The sequence below is a fragment of the Zonotrichia albicollis genome, chromosome W (assembly GCF_047830755.1).
Source record: "Zonotrichia albicollis isolate bZonAlb1 chromosome W, bZonAlb1.hap1, whole genome shotgun sequence".
NCBI lineage: Eukaryota > Metazoa > Chordata > Aves > Passeriformes > Passerellidae > Zonotrichia > Zonotrichia albicollis.
Window position 1 is genome coordinate 10,851,585 of NC_133859.1, and position 21,308 is coordinate 10,872,892.

A 21,308-nucleotide genomic window follows, 5' to 3' on the forward strand; every position below is an offset into this window, starting at 1 on the left:
GCCTTGCTTGGGGGCAAAGCCAGCCCTGCAGGCTGACAGGCATGCAGCAGGGGAACGACTCCTCTCCCTGAGCAGTGGGAGAAGCCACAGGTGATGAACTCACCATAAACCTAATTTTCTGTCTCCTTGCACTGATGGGGTAGGAGATAGAGATGGAAAGGAGGGATGGGTGGGGGGAAGGTGTTTTTAAGGGCTTATTTTACTTCTCATTAACCTGGTCTGATTTTGTTAGTAATAAATTCACTTTATATCTTAAAGTTGAGACACAGTCTGGGGAACTTCTCTGCCTCAGCTAGCCAAAAATAACCTAACTAAAAGCAATGGAGAGCTCTCTCCCACTGTCTGTGCTGCAGACAACACGCGCCAAAAGAAAGAATGAGAGCGAGCAAGTGCAGTTTCTGCAGATGAACTGCATGCTTCTTCTTCCCCTCTTTGCTCTTGGAACCAGTCTTAAAGGCACAGAATTCAATATTCGGCATAAGCAGAACAGATGATTGCGAATACAAGCATCATAAAGTCACCCTAGGACAGGCTTATTCCTCCAGAGCTGTAAAAACTTGGCCATCAGCTTTGCCTTTTCTTCATCCCTTACATATATCTGCTGTGCTTTTCTAACCAATTCCTCCAGAGACTTATTCTGCCACTTTTCATCTTTCTGTACTCCTTTCTTTATATCAGGCCAGGCTTTAGTAACAAATTGTACCTTCAGCAATGTCTCAAAAGTTGGCCCCTTAGGATCCATCCCCCCATGCTTCCTCAAGGCATCCCTAATCCTCTCCAACTAATGAAAGGTGCTTTCATGCTTTTCCTGTTCTAAGAACATAGCCTTAGCTATGTTGTTAGTTTTAGGAGCTGATGATTTGATTGCCCTAATCAAATAAGCACAGTAATCACAAAGGTGAGCCAGACTGGCCTGATAATTTGGGTCTCACTGGTATTGTATTTGAGTTCCCCCCAGATGAAGGAAGGAATGATGAATCTGACTCCATGTTCTCAGAAGGCTAATTTATTATTTTAAGATACTATATTAAAGAATACTATAGTAAACTATACTAAAGAATACAGAAAGGATACTTACAGAATGCTAAAAAGATAATAATGAAAACTCGTGACTCTAGATAATAATGAAAACTTGTGACTCTCTCCAGAGTCCCAACACAGCTTAGCACTGATTGGCCATTGACTCAAAACACTCACACCAGAAACCAATGAAACAATCACCTCTTGGTAAACAATGTCCAAACACATTCCAGTCAAGCAAAACATAGGAGAATCAAATGAGTTAATTATTGTTTTCCTTTTTCTCTGAGGCTTCTCAGATTCCCAGGAGAAAAATCCTGGGACAAGGGATTTTTCAGAAAATGTGAATGTGACACACTGGGGATCCCCTTGGGGGATTGCATCATCCAGTGTGAAAAACACCAATCACTTGGTTTAAAATTTGAAAAGTTTAATAGTAATAAAATGGTTATAAAAATAGTAATACAAATTAGAGCAATAAGAATTTGGACAATCAGAGTTAGGACAATAAAGGTCAATAAAAGCAAAGAATTATGAATGTTCGGATGCTTTCCTCTTGAAAGCATGGCTCGCTAACAAAGGATTAACCCTTAAAAGCAAATAGCCTGTTACATATTCATATATCTCATACATGATTCAAAAATTCTTTTCAAACAAAGGGTGTTTCCTGGTTATTGTCAACTTTCCCCCCTCATCTTGTAAATCAGTCATCTCAGTCCCCACCAAGTCTGGTTCTTCCCGATAAGGAGGCAATAATTCTTCTCTTGGGAATTTTGGTGTCTCGGTACTGTTATCTCTGTGCAAAGAATTTCTTGATTATCTCATCCCTTTCTTGAGCTAAAAAAAAATCTTACATCACATAGTTTCTAATTTAACTTTATGTTATAACCTAAAACTACTTAAAAATTAATACAGAATAACTTTCTAACATAACACATTTAATATTCATTTTAATATCTGCAAAAGGCCATTAATAAAATATGCATTTTTCACATCCATGGTAGGTGCGTGTGGTCCAACATCGCCCCCCACTGCTTGTGGATGCTCATCCTCCTTTTTATCCTGATTTCATGGCTGCATTTCCCTCTCTCTTTCCCCATTGGCTGAGGTACTTGAGAGATACAAACTCCCTGAAATGCCTAATACCTAAGACCCCCTTCTAATGTATGCCCCCCCCCATTTTCTTTTTCCTTCTGTGTCATTCCACATTCCAAAGCAGCAAAACACAGGAGAAGCAAATGAGATAATATTGTTTTCCTTTTTCTCTGAGGCTCCCCAGCTTCCCAGGAGAAGAATCCTGGGCAAGGGGATTTTTCAGAAAATATGATGGTGACAAGTAGCCACAAAGCAGGCCTCCCCACTTTGGGGAGAGACCCCCACACATTTCCAGGGAATGTGCAGAAGATTTCTGCTTTGTGAAAGTTTGATGTAGCTTTGATAGTTTGTAAAGTGGAGTGTCTGTCAGTCAGAGATTCCAGCTTATCTTTCCACATCTGCTTCCACAGAAACATGTTTACTGTCAACTGGGAGTGGTAATCCCATGGTGCTGAAATAACTCACTACAAGACAAGCTGTCCTGACTGAGTTATGTTGCCACTTACTTAGCAAACTCATGTGAGAGGTGACATGCCCTGAGTTATTTCATCAGCTAACAAGCAACAGGTAAGCTCTCCTGTGATGGGGAGAGATGCCCTGATACATTCCACCCCTTGACTGCAGTCACTCACTTTACCTCATGAAGTGGTAATGCAATTACCTCTTGCCTCTATGCCATAAAAGCCTCCACTGTATATGTGTACACCATTGTTAAGTGTTTTGATACACATTGATCTCCTAACCCTTACTATTTGCTTTAAAAGGTGTTAGCTTTGTCATTGATTTTGATAAGAAGTACATGCTGTAGCTTCAGTTCATGTGTTTCGAAAATTGGTGGTATTTTCATGTATTAAATTATGTAACACACACACACATATATATAAATATATATATATAAAGATTACCAATTTTTAAAAGTTATAATGACAAGATATAACATTAAATCCAGAGTGTTCATGGTAGTTGGGGACAATTCAAACAAGTCATTTTACTTGTGTTGTTACCAGTCTGTTGTCACGATCCACTAGTACAAGCAGGGGTCGTGATGGTTCGTTAACTGATCTCAGAGTGCAAAAAACAACACAGAGGAGATTTCAGTATTAATCAAAACAAATGCACATTTTATTGAGTGCCCACAGCAAATATGATATAAGGATTAGAAAGGAAACAAAAGATAGAGAGAGAGAGAGAGGGAGAGAGAGAAAGAAGGGGGGGGGGAATATAGCTACCAATGGAGAGATGAAAACCTTGTCTTCCAGCCAATAGATCTATCTTGTCATGTCGGGGAGAATCTCAAAGTCTTGGTTAACTCAGGGGTCTATTATAGCCCTCCACTGAGGGGGGAACAGGTAAAAGACAGTGGAGAATAAGTCTATTGAAAACGGGTACAGACAGTCCATGTTCCAAAACAGGATAAGTCAATCTCAGCAGTGAGCGGGACCCATTGTTTCAGGAATGGTTTCTATGAGAAAACCATCTTGCTCTAGGGTGTGACGGTGTTCACAGGGGTCTTATGTTGAGGGATGAGACGAGGATTTGACTCCATATTTCAGAAGGCTTGATTTATTATTTTATGATATGTATTACATAAAAGCTATACTAAAAGAATAGAAGAAAAGGTTTCATCTCAGAAGACTAGCTAAGCTAAGAATAGAAAGGAGTGAATAACAAAGGTTTGTGGCTTGGACAGAGAGTCTGAGCCAGCTGGACTGTGATTGGCCATTAATTCCAAACACCCACATGAGACCAATCACAGATGCACCTGTTGCATTCCACAGCAGCAATCATTGTTTACATTTTGTTCCTGAAGCCTCTCAGCTTCTCAGGAGGAAAAAATCTTAAGGAAAGGATTTTCATGAAAAGATGTCTGCGACACTAGGGAACACACCTGCAGGCAACACTTGGCAAACATCTTGCTTCAGTCCAGCCAGCGCCCCCTGTGTCAGGATTATAGGAGTCTCAGTCTCAGTCCTTGGGAGGGGGCTTCAATCTCCGTCCATCATGGTGGTTGTGAGGCATATGAGGGATTTTCTGTGGGGGACCACCAAATTTACCCCAGAAGGTCCAAGAGGTGGGGGAATTCATGGACTATTGTGATGAGCGGGTATTGTGAAGCAGGTGTGAGCCTATAGAGCAAGCCACCACTTGCCAGGCCCTGCTCGAAGCAGTATTCCGTGGTGGCAATGCAAACACAGCTGCAAGCAATGACTTGGCGAGCATCCACCTCAACCAGGCCAGAACTCCAGTCAGGGTCTTCAGGGTCTTGGTCTCTGTCTTTTCAACAGTCATGAGGCAAATGAGGGAAACTTCAGACCGTCTCTTACATCTGTGTAGATCAGGATGTTCCCCATCCCCTGAGTCTTAAAATTATAGAAAGTTGAAATGTAAATCAGGAACAAGAAAAGTTCATGGAGGTAGTCTTTTGGTTGAAGTGATTAGAGTTCAACAGAGGGTCAGTGACTTCCTTCACTTCCACTCATGCTTCTTATTTCTCTGTTCTCTTCAGTGAAGTTCCACATTTCAAATATTCTTGCTCAACATATCAAGTGTTAAGACAATTCTAAAAATGCTACGTAGAAAGACTCCACAACTCATAAAGTTATAAAGTCAGTATGTATTTATTCGGTGCCGGGCACATGTGGGATTCCTCCACAAAGACATGCATGCCTCCCGAGAAACTTAACCCTTTATTTATTCTCCAAAATGTTACGTATGCATCAAGTTTCGCACTAGATCCATGCATATTCATTTCCTAGCCTCGCCTAGCCCCACTTCATATTATAATTAGCTTATCAGTCCTTCTTCGCTCCCACAGTGCTCTCTGGTAGTCATCTGGTGGTCGCAGGAGGAAGGGCAAACAAGTCTTCATCAATGTGAACTTTTCACCTTTCCCTCTGCGCATGCCCTCTAGTCTCATGTTTGCAGTTCAAACCACAAGGCTGGTTTAAGCCAGTTTAGGGTCCAAGGAGCCTCTCTTATCTTCAACAGCCTTGCAGGCCTTGCATTCCTTCCACCTTGTTTAGGGTAAGTAACTCTCCTTATCAGGATATCCTTGCATTCTTTTTGTCCCATCTCCAAAGGCAAAAAATCCTGCCTTGCAAGCACAGAAAATGTTAAGCAACATACATCGTCTAAAACAGCTATCCTAAATCAATTACCTTTTAATTTCTAACCTGTCCCGGCCTCCTGCTGAGAGCAGGTTTGCCCCCGAGCATGCTGCATCGGCCGGATAGCTCAGTCCTTTATGGGGACAGAGTGTCCGAAACCCAAGCAGCTCTCAGCCTCTGGCAACCTTTAGCAAGCATAAGGGATATCAGCTCTTTAGTGATTATCAGCTCTTTGTGTTCAGCTCTTTTGCTTGCTAAGGCACTGCTGGCCGTCTGGCAGATGCAGAGAGAGAAGGCTGCTCTGGAGTTCCATAGCGATGGCTTTATTGGGGGTCTGTGAAGGGTTCCAGCAATGGCTCTTCTAACCATAATGGGCTAAAACAGCCCATTATATAGGGTATAGGGGGATCCAAAATTGTCCAATAGCAGGGGTTAAGGGAAAGTCACCTATGGAGTTACAGAGACATAAGCAGGGGTCTGAAAGGCGAAAGAGAGGGACTTTTTGCTATTTCACCATGACATGGCATTTCCTATCTTTAAGCCTCTTCCCTCCACGGAGTCCTAGCAGGCCCGGAGCCTGTTACACTAACCCCCATGTCTCATAGTAACCTGAACAAATATATATGTGCTATATAATAGTCTGGTTGTCTTAGGGAAATCAAAGATGTAATGAAACTCAAATTGTTTCTACCTACTCAGCATATTACTCCAGTTGGGAATTTTATACCTTACCCTGAGGAGGCAGGAAGGGAAATACAAAACTGATTCCATAAGCATATGAAAATTTAAGTTATATTCAGAGAGGAATCTTTTCCACCCACTGTGGCAACCAGAGTAAAGACACAAGCATCCAAAAACAATACTTACAGAAAACTGTAAAACATACACAAATATTAATCAAAACAATTAAAAGCTATTAGATTATCTAGTACCTTAACAATACTAATCAGATTTTTAATACTATGTAAACAAACTTTAAAATGGTAGTCAACCATCCTTCTGGGACTCTTTAGGAAAAGGTTTATTGTCAGATTTATACATATTGTTGTACCCAACTTTGCAAATTTGGAATAGAATACATATGCTAGCCATTAATGTCAGAGCCACAATAATTATGTCAATCAATTTTCTCATGGTCACATTTAAATTTGGAATTCATGAGGTTATCCAATCAAATATATCTTCCTTTTGATTTTTCATATTTCATGAAAGATTTAGGTGTTCTTTCTAATTTCTTCCACATTAGTCTGCATTCTCAGAATCTGATCTAAGTATACACAGCAACTGGTGTGGATAACTGTGCACACAACACCTTTGGATGCCAAAAGTAAATCCAAACCCATTCGATTTTTTTTTCAACTACCTTTGAAAGGCTGGTAACTTCTTGTTGCAAGGTACTGATTACATCATCAGGCTTTGTTGATTTATGGAGATTTGGGCTTTCTTTCCTTCCAGAAGGAGCATCACTCTATATGGAAGAAGACCATTACAAAATATGCTTGGTGTAAGAATTCCCATCATCCAAATGCTTTCATGATAATGAGTAGGAAACTGAGAACAAATCCAGCAATTGCTGCTGTTTGTTATCAGTGTCACAGCTTGCATTAGCTTTAGGTGTGAATTTCTCTTCCAAGGGTCAGGTATGTGTATTATATTAGAAAGATCCTTAGGAAAAAACAATATTGCTTTAATTTCTTTTACAGCTGTTAGTCACAAGGTTTTGTTGATGCCTAATGATTTTTGCCTTTTTACTTTTATATATTGTCTGTATTCTTTACATATATATTTGTAACTCTGTACCCTAGTACTGCATTTGTAGCTAGTTTCCCCAGTACTTTTCCCTACCCTGATAGGCAGAAAGACAAAACATATTCCAAAGCCCCTATCCTATCTTAGTTCTTTCTGGGAACCAAGACTGAAAAACAGCTCTTTGAGACATATTTTCATCAGCGAAGTTCAATTCCCATCTGAGAGGGGGAGAATTTAGAAGGGGCTTGAACCAGGGGGAATTGCATAACCTCTTATGTGTCTAATTGGTGCTTTTTGTCAATTATGCTAATTTGCTAAACTCATAAATCTCTATTCACCCTGGGGGTGGGTGGGCTTTTGTGGACATTTTCCATATCTGCCCCTGGAAGCCTCCAATAAAGATCAACCTTTATATTGCCTCCTATACTAATATTATTTCAAAAGTGTGTTGTTTCATTTCTAGGGTCTTTAAGGCATCGGTTGGGATGGCTGACTAATCCAGATGTGAACAGCCATGATGCAGTATTGAAAACATTGACCTGTAAACATAAAATGTAAACCATATAATAATTGCTATTTTAGAGTTTCTGATTTTGCTGCAGCTTTCAGCTACAAGCAGATTCATTGGTTAATGTGTTGTCCAGTATGGTTCCTCTGTGTCTAGAGTTTGCTTTATTTGCTTATAGGAATTCAGGAGTTTCCATCAGTAGCCTTCACAGTCATGTAGGTAGTCAACACTCCTTCCCATTGCTTCTTGAGCAGCTTCTTGTCTCACATCTGGATACACACCTAGTCTTTTGTCTAGTGAGTATATACTTAAACATCCAAGGTTATTAGAGAAACTAAAACAACAGAGCTTATTAATCATTCACCAAATCGATACCGATGTTGTGAATCAAATTTTGTCTTTCTGATTTTTTGTCAGCTGATCCACCTTGTTGTTCTAATGAGTATCTAAAGTTTAGTCATTTGCATGAGCTTTGACCCATCCTATGTGGATTTGTTGATACAGCCTTGTAACAACAACCATTTCAAATCTTCCTTCTAGCAAACCTCTTTTCCATTCACTTGCCAATCTAATGCTTCCCACTGACAGAACCATTGTGTGGCACCAGCCCTGACTGCATAAGAATCAACATACACCATCCTTGCTTTCTCCTTTACTGTCAGCAATACAGCCTTCAAGTCTCCCACCTGTGCACTTCCCATCCCTTCTTCTACTACCTCCATTCCTTTTTCAATGTTGAGTAGCTGCTCTGTACTTCCATTTACCATCAGTGCATTTGGCTGAGTCATCAGTGAACCAGACATCCTTAACTTCAGAGTCTGAAGTGAATGCAGAAGTATCCAGTATAGGACTAGGTTTATATGGCTGTTGTAAAGCTAACATGTCTGGAGTCACAGTATCCTGTAACTTTGTAGGGTTTTTTTTTGGTCTTTCAGTGACATTCATTTGATTTTTGACCCCTAAGGTATATGCATCATTAATGTGTACAAGGGTCTTGCTATTACAGACAATCCAGGAACATGATATTTTGTTTAAAGCTCCCTTTCAGTAGTGGGGGTAGCTATAGTATCTAATTTTGTAATTGGTCTGCTATCCACTGGTTCTCAGGAATTTCACCTCCTTAGAGAGATCTTGATACTTAGTTGAAGGCAGCTAACATGTAAACTGCCATGTATTTATGTGCAGATGCCTGCAGTGTGGCAGTGAGGTGTGCAATATTTGGGACAGCTGCAGTGAATGGTCCCATATTAGCATTAAGTCTTCGATAATCAATTGTTAAATGCCAGCTCCTGTCTGCTTTTTTTCACTGGCCAAACAGGAGAATTGTAATCAGAATGCATCCTAAATATGCCTTTTGTTCTACATTTTTAATTACATTAAAAGATTTTAGCAGTGTAACATATAATTCTTCTTTAAAGCTGGTTAAACAATTTAATTTTTTATTTTTTCAAAGTTCAGTTTAGGTTTTTGGCTTCTGTAGACGTAATCAAAGAGATTTTAAGCTCCAGTGTCAATTGTGAATTTCAAAGGTTGTCTTTCTGCTCCTACAGCCAGATAAGTATACGGGGTTATCCTTATCAGAAGTCTATTGAAATGCAGGAACGCATTGGTCAAGGCCCAAAATTCACCCAGTGCTTAGGTGTTTTTTTTTCCCTGCTGTGTTGCAAAGGAATTGGGAGCAGGGTTTCTTTCTGTGAAAGGTTGGGTGTTGTGGTGTGTTGCAATATCCTGTTTTACCTTCTCCCTTCCCCCTCGCCCCTCGCTGAGTGTGCCCTGTCAATCAGGCTAACATACCAGCAAGGCGTCGTGTGATAGGTGACCCTAGTACCTGGAGACCCTGCCCCTTCACCTGGTTGGTGACTCACCTGTCCCCTCCCCTTCCCCTGTCCTGAGCTTAAAATGTGAATGAGACCATGTGGCCTTATTCTGTTACCAGCAGTGGCCCAGTGCAGACGTATCTGTGCTCATGGAATAAACATCTGGCTACCTTCTAGCAGAATCCGCTCCCTTCTTTTCTTCACCATCGCCAGAAGCTCTCCCCTGAGGAGAACGGAGTCCTGTCTTGTGCCCCGCTGCACTCTGCCACCAGCCAAGGTATCTTTGAGGTATAACACCGCAGAGCTGCCTGTGGCCCAGCAGCGAAGGTCAGAACTGGCCTAGGCACCATCTAACTGGTTATATTGGGATACATATTCCAATATATTGGCGTCCCTGTGGGTGGCTCGACCCTGAGCCGGAAAACGGACTCGCAGTTCCTCAGAGAAGCTTCTGCCAGCCGTGCATCCAGCTGAAAGGAGCCTGGCTTCAAGACTCCCAGCTAGAGACTTTGGGAATATTCCCAGAAAAAGTTTCGTGGACTGTTCGGTGCCTTCTGGAAAGCCCAGCTTCATTGTGGTGAGCACATTTTCCAGAGGGAGAAAAGGGCAGCCTCTCTTACACCCAGAGAGAAGTCCTTTTCCGGTGGAGACCTGCCTGCCTGTACCCAGCCTACAGCTTCCAATTCACGTGAGTATCTCTGCTTTCGGTAGAGCAGAAGCTCAAAAACAGACTCTGCCGCGAGTTCTGTTCCTTTTTTGCCTTTGCATTTTGGCTGCGCAGCCCCACAGACAAGAATTCATAGCGTTCTAGTGTTAGCTTTCCTGCTGCGTGTTTCACTGTTTTTTAGAATTCGCGCCGGAGCGGGATCGCTCTCTGCCCTTCCCCCCCCGGCTCAGCAGCGTGTTCAGACACGTGTTAGGAGATTTTCTTTCTCTTTCTCTTTGCGGGAGAGGGGGGGGCTCTCTTTCCACGTGGCCGGGGACCTGCGGGGGTCGGGAGTGCTCTGCACACGCGGCGGCGGGGGGGGGGGCGTCCCGGTTTCAGCTGCCACGTGGAGTAGTTGCTGTCTCTGCTCCGCGGGGAGGCTGCATTCCACCGCGGGGGAGGCTTTGTTTCTGCCTCGGCTCGGCAGGGCGTGCCCTGCTGCTGCTGCCCGGGAATTTTAAAAGCAGTATATACAGCTGCATTGTGAAGCTTTTGTCTGCTCGTTATCGCTTTCTATCTGTGGTTTTTTTTTAGAAATTGGTAGCTGATTTTAGCTTTGTTTTTGGTCAGGCGGGATTAAGTACTTTGCTTTTTAACATGGGTTCCAAACTTAGCATTGTACAAAGGGGAGTGTATTATGATATTGTTAGCATTTTAATCAAGAGTAATGTGAAATTCTCTAAAGGAAAATTGAAACAGTTTATAAGATGGCTTTTTCTGCAGTTCCCAAACATTTCCCCTGAAGAAATCCACAATATTCAATTCTGGGATAAAGTTGGGAATGAATTGATAACCTTAGGACAATCTGGCAAATTACCCTCAGCTAAATTTGTGTTCTGGAGTTTGCAAATTCGAACAGCATTGCTCAAACAAAAGGAAATGGAGAAAAAGCCAAATGTAAAGCCATGTGCCTCTGCTCTCCCTGTTCCTCCCTCTCCCTCTAAAACCCCTAAACCTCTTTCCCCAAACAAATCCCGAGCACGTGTTAGTTTTTCGGAGAGCAGTGATGTCCAAAATGGCCCCCAGTCCCTAGGGGGTGCACAAGATGGTGGGTGCCACGTGGCATCTTCCCAAACCGGGTCTTCTTCCCAAAATCCTCTTAAGCATTCCAAAATTCCATCCCCATCCCCCTCTCCTCCTGTTCCTCGTGACACCTTCCCCCCTCCCCCCGCCTTTCCTGCAGTACCCTCAGCTCCGCCCCTCTACTCCTCCCAGGGAGCGGCTGCTGACGTGATGTCACCAGGTGACCCCGCCCCCTGTTCCCACGGTATCCCCGCCCTCTGCCAGCCCCTTGACCCCGCCCCCTGTTCCCACGGTATCCCCGCCCCTTGCTGGCTCCCTTTCCCCGCCCCCTCCCCGGGTTCCCACGGTGGGGACACACCCACTGCCTGTCCCCAAACCTGTAGCTGTGATCCCAATGCTTCTGATTCCAGGGATACAGAGCAGGGGACAGCAGACCCAATGCACGGTGCCATGTTGTCGCTAGCTCCTGTTACGTTTCAGCCTGCAGCTCAAGCTGGAGCAGCCCCAACTGCTAATTGGAGTTCTTTTGGACGACAATTGATTAAAGAGATCTGTAAATCTCATAAAGAATATGGTCAACACAGTCCATATTTCCGTGGCCTTTTAAATTCTGAATTAAGTAGGACTGTTGTGGTTCCACATGATTTAAAACAAATTTTTTCATGTCTCATGACATCCACGGAATTCAAATTATGGGAATCAGCATTGAAACAACTGCTAAAAGATGCTCTCCCAAGCTTACAGGCTGATCCAAACACAGCAAAAGACAACAATGGTAACCCCATTACTATTGACCACCTCTGTGGTGAGGGTCAATGGTCTTCTCCCTCAGTCCAAGCTGCTGCAATTCCTGCAGAAACACTTGAGAAAGTAAAGGAAGCAGCTGAAAAAGCATTCTTTTCCCTCCAACCTGAGGGGCCTTTTGAGCCCTATAGTAAAATCAAACAACTACCATCAGAGCCTTTTGTGAAATTTGTAGAAAGGCTAACTAGAGCCATTGAAATACAAGTTAAAAAAGAAAATGCAAGGGAAGCAATTTTAGAAGAAATAGCGTTTACAAATGCAAATGAACAGTGTCGAGCAGCAATCCTGAGCCTTCCTATGGAACCTTCCCCTACATTAAAAGATATGCTTCTAGTCTGTAACAGGAAAGTGCCTCTGATGACTGTAGCTGAAGACACCAGACCAAGGCTGCTGCCAAGACCACCTCAGCGTGTTGCTGTTGCCAGCCCTGCACCTTCTCTTTCAGCACAGCAGTACCCTGGGCAGCAGCGGAGACCAGCAATGGTTGAGCCCACTAAACCATGCCTGCTTTGTAATAAGCTAGGGCACTGGAGTAACCAGTGCCCCCTGAAAAGGGAATTTGATGAATTTAAAAATAGCAGGGGAGGAGAACTGCAAGCCCTCCCTGGGGGTCAACAACAAAAAAACGAAGAATAAAGCGCCAGCCTGCCAGGCGTGCAGACATAAAAGGAGCAGGCCAAGAGAATAAGGGTAGCAAAATAAATCAAGTGCGCAATAATATTAACATTTGTGTAAGTGAAGCAGGTGCTTCAAAGACTAAGTCTGCTAGTCCACTGTTGAAAGTGAAACAAAATAACCTTTGTTGTGATTTAAGTGATTCTGTATTAACCGCATCTTCTGTCAATGAGCCTTACAGGTTGCAGCTGACAGAGTCACTCCACCTGAAGGACACTGACTGGCATTTTGTCTCTGTAAATCCTGAACAGAAAGGTACTTGGAACCAAATTCGTTGTAAGTACATCATCACTGGGGACAAAAACACACCACAAGAGATCGAAATTGCTCCGGGACTGACAACATCAGATCCCAAGCAATTTGTTCTCAGCCTGCACTGTTTCCACCCACCCCTGTTTCTTCCCAAGGGACAAATTGTTGCTCAAGCTATCCCTGTGCCATCTTTACCTGAAAATGTCGATAAACAAGGGCCCACAGTCGCCCGGGTCCAAGTTATTGGGACAGATAAACCCAAATTGTGGTGCAATGTCAGTGGGGGTGGGGAGTCTAAACGCATTGAGATGCTTGTAGACACAGGTGCAGACTGCACAGTGATTCCAGTACGAGACTGGCCAGCACACTGGCCTTTACAAAATGTTGCTGGTCACCTTCGAGGTGTAGGAGGTCTGCAATTGGCAAGGCAATCCAAAAGCATTATTCAATTCGAGGGTCCAAACGGACAATTGGCAAATATCCGTCCATTTGTGTTAGATTATTCAGAACCTTTGTTAGGGAGAGATTTAATGGCCCAGTGGGGTGTCACAATTAATATTCCAGACTCTCCACAGCATTTTTGTGCAGCAGTCATTAAACAACAGCGCCTCACTCAAAAACTTAAGTGGAAAACAGACGAACCAGTTGATGTGAAACAGTGGCCACTCAGTAAACAAAAAATAAAAGTGCTTGAAGAACTAGTACAAGAGCAACTAAGAAAGGGCCACATTGTGGAGACCATGTCCCCATGGAACTCTCCAGTGTTTGTCATCCAAAAAGCTGACAAAAAGAGGTGGCGACTTCTCTGTGACCTCCGACAAATTAATAATGTAATTGAAGATATGGGTTCTCCCCAGCCTGGTATGCCATCCCCAACAATGCTTCCTCAAGATTGGAAATTAGCTGTTATTGATATTAAAGATTGTTTTTTTCAAATCCCATTGCACCCTGACGATGCACCGCGTTTGGCATTCTCTGTCCCTTCTATCAATTCAGAAGCTCCTATGAAAAGGTACCATTGGACCGTTCTTCCTCAGGGCCTAAAGGTATCTCCAGCTATCTGCCAGTGGTATGTCTCCTCCCTGCTTTCCTCAGTGCGTGCAGCCGCAGAGAAGGCCATCATTTATCATTATATGGATGACATCCTTGTGTGTGCCCCCAATGATGATTTACTAACACATGCGCTTGACCTAACGATCGATGCATTGATTGTTGCAGGGTTCGAGCTCCAGGAACAGAAAATTCAAAAGATGCCACCTTGGAAGTATTTGGGCTTAGAAATTGGAAATAGGACCATTGTTCCTCAAAAACTAGAAATCAATCCAAGGATCAAGACCCTTGCGGATGTCCACAAGTTGTGTGGGTCCTTGAATTGGGTAAGACCATGGCTTGGTCTGACTAATGAAGACCTTGCCCCTCTTTTCAATTTACTGAAAGGGGGAGAGGACCCAGGTGCTCCTAGGTCTATTACCCCAGAGGCACGGAAAGCTCTAGAAAAGGTTCAGATTGCAATGTCCACAAGACAGGCCCACCGATGCCGGCCTGATCTGCCATTCAAATTTATCATCCTAGGTAAGTTGCCACACCTCCATGGAATTATTTTCCAGTGGGAGGAAAAACAAACACCTAAGGCAAAGGACACACCAAAAAAGGACCGGGACCAGAGGGACTCTCTCTTGATCATAGAATGGGTTTTCCTCAGTCACAAAAGGTCCAAGAGACTGACAAAGCCTCAGGAACTGGTAGCAGAACTGATCCGGAAAGCAAGGACCCGGATCAGGGAGTTAGCAGGATGTGATTTTAAGTGCATTCACATTCCAATTGAGTTAAAATCAGGTCAAAATACTATGAAAATACTGGAACAATTGTTTCAAGAAAATGAAGTGTTGCAGTTTGCTCTGGATTCCTACTCAGGACAATTTTCGGTAGCACGGCCCGCTTGCAAATTGTTTGAACAAGATGTTCAATTTACTTTAAAATTAAGAACTGCTCTAAGTAGGAGACCTTTAAAAAGGGCTCTGACTGTCTTTACAGATGCGTCCGGGAGGTCCCACAAGTCTGTTATGACTTGGAAAGATCCTCAAACCCAGCAGTGGGAGACGGACATTGCTGAGGTGGAAGGTTCACCTCAGGTTGCTGAATTGGCTGCAGTTGTTAGGGCTTTTGAAAGGTTCTCAGAACCATTTAATCTGATTACAGACTCTGCATACGTGGCAGGAGTAGTATCCAGAGCAGATCAAGCAATACTGCAAGATGTATCTAACATTGCACTTTTTGAGTTGCTCTCAAAACTGGTAAAGTTAGTCACTCACCGAGAGCAACCCTTTTATGTGATGCATGTCAGGTCACACACTGACTTGCCAGGGTTTATCGCTGAAGGCAACAGAAGGGCAGATGCTCTTGCTGCGCCTGCAGTGATGGCCACTCTCCCAAATGTTTTTGAACAGGCAAAAATCAGCCACCAGCTTTTCCACCAAAATGCACCTGGCCTGGTTCGCCAGTTTAACATCACTCGAGAACAGGCCAAAGCGATTGTGGCCACGTGCCCAAATTGCCAACAACATGCACTCCCTACAGTGAGTACGGGAGCAAACCCAAGGGGACTGAACAGTTGTGAACTGTGGCAAACAGATGTAACACACATACAAGCTTTTGGACGGCAGAAATATGTTCATGTTAGTGTAGATACCTTTTCTGGAGCGGTCTATGCTTCTGCCCACACAGGAGAATCATCTATTGATGCTATTAAGCACCTCTTACAGGCTTTTTCTTTCATGGGCATCCCCAAGGAGCTGAAAACTGATAATGGGCCTGCTTATAAATCCAAGGAATTCGGGAGCTTCCTGCAGCAATGGGGAGTAGAGCACAAAACTGGCATCCCCTACTCCCCTACAGGTCAAGCTATTGTAGAAAGAACTCACCGTGATATTAAAAGGGTCCTGGACCAGCAACAACAGGTTCTGAAGGTAGAACCTCCCCACATCCGGTTATCCAGGGCGCTATTCACAATCAATTTTCTGAATTGTTCTTTTGACAGCCTGAACCCACCCATCCTACGCCACTTTGGGGGGAACAGTCACAGGTTGATGAAAGAAAAACCTCCAGTTTTGGTAAAAGACCCTGAGACTTGGAAAATGGTGGGACCTTACAAATTGGTTACTTGGGGACGTGGATACGCCTGTGTATCCACCCCCTCTGGTTTAAGGTGGGTTCCTTCCAAATGGGTAAAGCCCTATGTTCCCAAAGTCTCAGAGAAATCTGCAGAAGCACCCCAGGTTGCTCACGCTGCCTGGAGAAGAAAACGTCGTGCACGTTCTCTGGAAGAAATTCCATTTAAGCCTCCTATCTGGAATAGTTTGTAATATATGTTTGTCTCAAGTTTTTGTACCAGTTTAGATCCCACTGTTCGTGTGTAGCCTCGAGATGTCATGAGACCGAGCCTGCTTCTCGTCCTACTCGTGATCATCCCACCTGCAATCTCCTACATAGTACCGCAGCCCAAACCACGTATGGACTACCTCGATAAAAGTTCTCAGACATCAACAGAGAAACTGACAACGAGCTGAATGGACTTTTCAATGGCTGGGGACTCTCGGGCTGGTTGGGATCTATTCTGAAAACTGTAATTTTAGTGCTGTTTATTTTAGTTGTAGTTATTGTAGTTTTTAGCATTGTTTTTGGAGTAATCAGACGCATGGTTCTCAAGTTAATCTCAAGCTCATCTCCCCCTCCTGAGGTCTACCATTTAGAAGCCCTCAGTGCTCCAGTGGATGACCTAGAAGCCTCAGTAGAATCATTCTGCACCATAAACACAGTCCTCTTCTTTTTAAACAAAACTAGGGGGAGATGTTGTGGTGTGTTGCAATATCCTGTTTTACCTTCTCCCTTCCCCCTCGCCCCTCGCTGAGTGTGCCCTGTCAATCAGGCTAACATACCAGCAAGGCGTCGTGTGATAGGTGACCCTAGTACCTGGAGACCCTGCCCCTTCACCTGGTTGGTGACTCACCTGTCCCCTCCCCTTCCCCTGTCCTGAGCTTAAAATGTGAATGAGACCATGTGGCCTTATTCTGTTACCAGCAGTGGCCCAGTGCAGACGTATCTGTGCTCATGGAATAAACATCTGGCTACCTTCTAGCAGAATCCGCTCCCTTCTTTTCTTCACCATCGCCAGAAGCTCTCCCCTGAGGAGAACGGAGTCCTGTCTTGTGCCCCGCTGCACTCTGCCGCCAGCCAAGGTATCTTTGAGGTATAACACCGCAGAGCTGCCTGTGGCCCAGCAGCGAAGGTCAGAACTGGCCTAGGCACCATCTAACTGGTTATATTGGGATACATATTCCAATAGTTGGGTTGGCCACAATAACCCCCTGCAGTCCTCTAGGCTGGGGATGGTATGGCTGAACAGTGCCCAGGCAGAAAGGGACCTGGGGGTACTGGTCAACAGCCAACTGAACATAAGCCAGCAGTGTGCTCTGGTAGCCAAGAAGGCCAATGGCATCCTGGTCTGTATCAGGAACAGTATGGCCAGCAGGAGCAGGGAGGTCATTCTTCCCCTGTACTCGGCCCTGGTGAGGCTGCACCTTGAATACTGTGTCCACTTCTGGGCCCCTCAGTTTAGGAAGGATGTTGAGACGCTTGAGCACATCCAGAGAAGAGCGACAAGGCTGGTGAGAGGCTTGGAACACAAGCCCTATGAGGAACGACTGAGGAAGCTGGGGTTGTTTAGCCTGGAGAAAAGGAGACTCCGAAGTGACCTTATCACCCTCTACAACTTCCTGAAAGGTGGTTGTAGTCAGGTGGGGGTTGGTCTCTTTCTCCAGGCAGCAACTGACAGAACCAGATGACACAGTCTTAAGCTCTGCCAAGGGAACTATAGGTTGGATATTAGGAAAAAGTTTTTACTGAAAGAGTGATAAAGTACTGGAATTGTCTGCCTGGGGAGGTGGTGGAGACACCATGTATTTAAAAAAAGATTGGATGTGGCACTCGATGCCATGGTTTAGTTGAGGTGTTAGGGCATGAGTTGGACTTGATGATCTTGAAGGTCTCTTCCAATTTTGTGATTCTGCGATTCTGTGAAATTTGCTGCTTCCTGTCCTGTCGCAGACATCTTTTCATTAAAATCCTTTCATTAGGATTTTTCCTGCTGAAGCTGAGAAGTTTCAGCAACAAAATGTAAACAATTTTTATCTGCTGCTGTGGAATGCATGAGGTATGTCTGTGATTGGGCCATCTTGAATGTTTACAATTAATGGCCAACCACAGACCAGATAGCTTGGACTCTGTCTGAGCCACAGATCTTTGTTATCATTCTTTTCTATTCTATTCTTAGCTAGCCTTCTGAGAACTTTTATTTCTATTTCTTTGTAGTACAGTTATAATGTTATATATATATATATATATATATCATAAAATAATAAATCAAGCCTTCTGATCATGGAGTCAACATTCTCGTCTCTCTCTTCACCTGCAAACCCCTGTGACCACAGTCACACTGTCCCCCCTGTCCCCCCGCCCACCATCCACCTGGAAGGCAGCTCTCAGTATTCCCAAAGGCAAGGCAGTTCTCCATAGTTCATTTCTCTGGTGGGTTATGTTTAACAGTTCTCACCTGTTTTTAGGGGGTTTCTGCATTTTAGTACTTGAGCTTCTTTTGCGATATTTCCAGCCGTTTTCTCTCACGTGCCTTACTACATCATGTAGGAGATTTCCCCATGTAGGGACTAGTCTCCTCAGGGTTTGTGGGTTATGTAAAGCTTCATTATGCATTACAGCTCTTTTGATTTTGTCTCATCTCCCCACCAAACAACTTTGTAGCATAGCTGGAGTTCATCTTAGCAAAGATCTTAATATATTAAGATTCACCTCTGCAGAGATTGGAATATCTCCAGCTGCAAGTTTGTGCTTTGCCAACAAACAGGTGACTTTTGTAACAGCAGCAGAGATGTCATTAATTGACTGCATAGGCATTGAGGTAGATTCCCCTCTCTTTGTAATATTTATTCCTCCTTCCCAATATGCAGCTGTTCTGCTTATTGAATGGGGTTCATCTGGAGGATCTAGTCCAAGGTGCAAAATGACAGCCACACCCCAGAACCTGAAACTCTCCACGTCATCCAATAATATCCTATTTCCCCCCATGTGAGACAAACTCTCCACAGCTATTTAGTTTCTGTCTCCCCTGCCCTTCATCCATATTTTTCTTTAAGGTTTTCAAATTGCAGGGAATCCCAGGGAGAAACTAACCTGGTCCTTTTCCTAGAAGCCAACATGTTGCTGAATATAGTTTTGTTTAAGTTAAAAAAGCTATTTAAGAACATCACACAGATCTGCCTCAAGGGTGAATAGCTATTAGTGGCAGGATGTGTGGGACAGTCCAGGCAAGTACCTAGGACAGTGGGTACCTCCAATGTTTTGAAAAATCCTCTTGAACAAGTGCAGAATCTGAAAAAAATAAAACCAGTAAAATATTTGGGAAAAATGTCCTGTTGTCACTGAAACTGCAGGAAAAACAAAAACTTTCCAACAACATTTTAGTGTGTCCTCAGTTGCAAGATGTGGATGGGGGTGTGTATTCTATTCCCATCTGTTAGAGGTGGGGCAGTTATCTTCTGTTAACTGGGCAGTATTCTTTATCTCTTCCACAAACCAATCCTCCCTCCAGGAAATATCTTCTGTTAATGGGCCATTGAGTCTCACTGCATGGCTGATAAAATTACATCAACCCATTGTAAGATGCTCTGCCCAGCAGGAGGAGCCAAGCATTCCTACCTGGATATAATCTGAGATTTTGAACACCACAGGCAGCCTTTTCCCACTGGATTCCAAGAGGAGCAGCTGTCTTCTCCACTGGATTCCCAGAGGAAGACAAGGCCCATCTACACCACTACTGGATCTTCAGAGGAAAACTACACCCTTCTACAGATCACTGCTTCAACAGAACCACATTTGTCACTCCAAGACTGCATCCACCATTTAATCAGACTGCTACCAACACCCTGACCAACAGGCTGCCAATTGTATTCTGATTCTGCCAGTGTTATTTTGTATTACTGCATTTTTCTATTTCATTTTTATTTTCTTCCCTAATAAAGAACTGTTATTCCTACTCCCATATCTTTGCCTGCGAGACCCTTAATTTCAAAATTATAATGATTTTGAGGGAGGGTGTTTACATTTTCCATTTCAAGGGAGGCTCCTGCCTTCCTTAGCAGACACTTGTCTTTTCAAACCAAGACACAGTGTTCGAGAATCAAGGACTCACTTTATTTCTGGCCAGGATGTCATTCTGGCCAGGATGTGCAACAGAAATAATTTCATCCACACATAGCCCAGGTGTGCAGAGAAAATAATTCCATCACACATGAGTTTTAGTAAATTTTTTCTTAAACTTTATAAAGTCCAAAACCCATAGAAATCCATCGGTTTAATGTTCACTGGTTCCAAGTTGCGTAGTTCTTAGTATTGGGTTTCCTACTGGACCCTGATTTCTTTGCCGCTAATGTTAATTAGGTCCACACTCCTTGATTTCCTTATCAGCCTTTTCCAGACCAGGCATCTCCAACTATGCCAGGGGGCAGTGTCTGGGGTAGATGCTTGTTGATATTTGCTGATGGTCATTGATGTTTTGTTGATGGTCGTTATCTTTTTGATATCTTTTGGGCTATTCCCAGTCTGTTGAGATGTTAAGCTCATCTCTGTTGACTGGTGTAACATCCCTTAAAAAAACCCTTAAAATTTTTTTCCCCAAAGCAAAGGCAAATCAAGCCTGATTAGAGAAATAAAATTAAAAAAAAAAATTAAACTTGGTATATTTTCCAATATTGTAAATCAAAGGCAACTCCAACAAAGGAGAGAGACTGATGAGGAGACTCCATGGATATCAGAAGGCTAATTAATTACTTTATTATACTATACTATATCAATTTCATCTAAACTGAATCTGCCAAGCACTCACTCTGCACACACCTGCTCACACTGCACAGAATCTTGCGACTGTCAGCCGACAGCCCCGACATGCACACACAGCTGGCCCTGATAGGCCAAGGAAACAAAACATCCTCACTTTGGATAAACAATCTCCATATTGCATTCTACTTTGGCACAACACAGGCATAGCAAGTGATAAGATTGTGTTTTCCCTTTCTCTGAGGTTCAGAGAATGTGAATCTCAGAAATCCTTGGGAAGAATGGTGCCTTGCTTTTCTCTGTGAAGAGAAATGTGGCAACACTGTCACCCTGGCAATTCCAGAGAGACACAAATCACTGCAATGTATTGGGGCCTGGCTCAGGCCTATCGAGTTCTCTTCAACACTACTCAGTATCCTCTTGAAAGGAAGGAGGGACTTGTCTTTACAAAGAAACTGTGTATCTGCTGCTAAATAAAGCTAGATATTGAGAGATAAAATAAACAATGGGAAGTGTGAGAAACGACTGCTCACTTAAAAAATTTTAAAGGTTTATTAAACCTTTTCAAAAAAATACAACAAAAGGACTAAATAAGGAAAAATAACAGCGCTGAGAGCCCCTCCCCTTTGTGGCTGCCTGCCACGTGA